Source organism: Canis lupus, chromosome 1, assembly GCF_003254725.2.
Source record: "Canis lupus dingo isolate Sandy chromosome 1, ASM325472v2, whole genome shotgun sequence".
Classification (NCBI taxonomy): domain Eukaryota; kingdom Metazoa; phylum Chordata; class Mammalia; order Carnivora; family Canidae; genus Canis; species Canis lupus.
This window is the reverse complement of record NC_064243.1, coordinates 87,611,685-87,615,042: the sequence shown is the minus strand read 5'-3', so window position 1 is coordinate 87,615,042 and position 3,358 is coordinate 87,611,685. Positions and strand designations below refer to the sequence as shown.

General features: G+C 38.0%; 1 pseudogene; it reads right to left on the bottom strand.

The window, feature by feature from the left end:
* Window positions 1-1,393: 1,393 nt before the first annotated feature.
* Window positions 1,394-2,921, bottom strand: LOC112644740 (heterogeneous nuclear ribonucleoprotein A3-like; annotated as a pseudogene).
* Between the last annotated feature and the right edge of the window lie 437 nt (window positions 2,922-3,358).

Genomic DNA, 3,358 nt, shown 5'->3' with positions numbered 1-3,358 from the left:
AAAAGCTTTTAGTTTTTCACCATTGAAAGTGTTGTTCTCTGTGGGCTTTTCATACATGGGCCTTTATTATGTTGAGGTACATTCCCTCTAAACCTAATGTGTTAAGAGGTTTTTTTTTATATCATAAGTGGATGTTGTGCTTTGTCAAATGCTTTTTATGCATCTTTTGAAATGATCATATGGGTTTTTATCCTTGCTCTTGCTGATATGATGTATCACGTTGATTGATATGTGAAACTAAACCATACTTGCATCCCAGGAATAAATCCCACTTAATTGTGGTTAATGATTTTTTTTAAATACATCGTTGGATTCAGTTTGCTAGCAGCTTGGTGACGAGTTTTGCATCTGTGTTCATCAGGGACATTGGCCTGTTCTCTTTTTGCAGGGTGTTTATCTGGTTTGGGTATCAGGGTGATGCTATCTTTGGCCCACTTTTTAATCAGGTTGTTTGTCTTATTGTTGAGTTTTAAGAGCTCTTCATATATTTTGGATAACAATGCTTTATCAAGTGTATTTTTTGCACATATTTTCTCCCAGTCTGTGGCTTGTGTTTTCATTCTCTTAGTCTTCAAATATTTTCGTATCTCTCTATTATTCTGGCAATACAATTACTTGCCTATTAGAGTACTTGATTGTTTCCACAAATTACAGAATGTATGTTCATTGTTTCCATCCTTTTTGTTTTTAGATTTCTGTTTAAATAGTTTCAGTTGCTTTATCTTCAAGTTCACTGATCTTTTCTTAAGCAGTATTGCAGTATTCACTGTGCTATAATAGCATAGCATCCCATCTAGTTTTTTTGCCCCATACATTGAATACTTCCACCTAAAGATTTCCTGTTGACTTTTCTTTGTGTTTTCAATTTCTCTTCTCATTATGTTTCCCTTAATATACTTGAACATATTTACAATAGCTATTTTAATATGCTTTTCTAGTAATTCCATTATTTCTGTCATTTTGGGGTCCATTTCTATTGACTGACTGATTTCCCCCCTAAGTTATGGGTTGCATCTTGCTGCTGCTTTTTTTTTTTTTTTAATTTTGAGATTTTTTTTCATTTGAAGGTAAATCTTAATGCTATTAAATTCACAAATATGCTAATTTAAATACCCAGTTCTATTTATCTAAAACACACATTGCAAACATACAAATATCTATTCTCTCCACATGTCAGAGCCCATTCATTTCATGGTTTGGAAATGCAGAGAATAGATTCCCCTTAAACTGCAAGTCAGCAGGTGTTTCTTTACAGTTAACTTTAGCAAAATTCATACAAAATAGTAATTAACAATGATCTTCTTTACTTGTTAACTCACAAGGAAACACCTTCAAAACTGCATTTTGTTAAAGTTTCTGTACTAAAATGTAGAAAAACTGAACTACACAAATATTGAAAAGTTAAAAATTCCTTAATTTTTTATTCCTGGTACCACTACCACAATTTACAGGGCAATATACCTGATGTAATGAAAAGAAAAAGAAAAAGACAAAGCTACAACAGATAAAAGACCTCAGGAATGTACATCTAATTGACACTACATTGCATTAATCAATAGCTGCACTTTTTGCAAACTGTGGCTATGACAGTCCTGAACAAGAAGGGTTTCCTGTTTAAGCTGCAGTAACTTTTCTGACTATGGATCATCGTTCCTCCTGTGGCAGATTTTTACAGTTCCTCCAATGCATTTGGGACGACTGTCTCAAAGTAACCTGCAGCTTTCCTGACAACTCCTTGCTCTCTCTCTCTCCTGCTAAGAACTGTAGCCCTTTTCTTCTGAAATTTTTTTAGAACCTTCTGCTACCATATCCACCACTTCCACCACCAGATCCATAACCACCACCATAGGGACTGCCTGAGCTTCTTCCACCAAAACTGCCCCCTTTCATGGGTCCATAATTTGATTGCTGTTGTCCACTATAATTTCCAAAATCATTATAGTTCCCACCACCACCATAGTTACCACCTCCAAAATTTCCTCCTTCATTGTAACCATCGTATCCTCCACCACCACCACCATATCCACCTCCTTGGTTTCCATATCCTGGTCCACCATCACCATAGCCTCCTCTACTACTATAACCAGGACCACCACCATAGTTGCCACCATCACCTCCAAATCCATTATATCCACCATCACCTCCTCCATAACTACCTCTGCTGCCACCACCTCCACCACCATAGCCTCCTCTTCCACCAAAGTTTCCACCACAGCCAAAATTACCACCACCTCCAAAGTTTCCTCCACGACCCATGAAGTTGCCAGATCCACCTCCACGACTCTTTGCGATCCAGCAGACTGCACCTCTTGTTTAGAAAGGGCCTTTTTCACTTCACAATTATGCCCATTAATAGTGTGGTATTTCTGAACAACAATTTTATCAACTGTATCATGATCATCAAAAGTTACAAAAGCAAATCCTCTTTTTTTCCACTCTGCCGGTCTTCCATAACTTCTATGGTTTCAATTTTGCCATACTTTTCAAAGTAGTCTCTCAAATTATATTCTTCTGTACCTTCTTTAATACCACCAACAAAAATTTTCTTCATTGTTAGATGGGCACCAGGCTTTACAGAATCCTCTCTAGAAGCAGCTCTCTTTGGTTCCACTACACGCCCATCAACCTTGTGTGGTCGGGCACACATTGACATTGCTGCATCCACCTCTTCAACACAAGAGTAAGTCACAAAACCAAAACCCCTGGAACGTTTTGTTTGGGGGTCTCTCATTACCACACAATCTGTAAGTGTGCCCCATTTTTCAAAATGTTCTCTTAAACTATCATCCGTAGTTTCAAGGCTCAAACCACCAATAAACAGTTTTCTCAACTGCTCAGGTTCCTTTGGATCATGGCCCTCCATTTTGAGACCGGACTCGCCTCTTCCAACTCGAGTTCAATATCTGCTGCTTTTCATGCTTAGCAATTTTTTACTAAGTGGTGAGTATTGTGAATACTGGATTGTGTTTTTTTTTTTTTCTTTTTTTTTCTTCTCTAAGGGGTGTTAGACTTTGTTTTGGTAGGTAGTAATACTTGCTTATCAACTTTATTATTTGAAGGCTGTTTTAAAAGTTCTGATAGGGCAGGTTTGGAATAACTTTATTTTTTTAAAGATTTTTTATTTATTTATCTATTCACGATAGACAGAGAGAGAGGGGGGCAGAGACACAAGCAGAGGGAGAAGCAGGCCCCATGCCGGGAGCCCAATGTGGGACTGGATCCTGGGACTCCAGGATCGCGCCGGGGCCAAAGGCAGGCGCCAAATCGCTGAGCCACCCAGGGATCCCCAGGTTTGGAATAACTTTAATCTCAGCCTCGTTTATCTTTTTTTTTTTTTTTTTTTTTTTTTAGCCTCGTT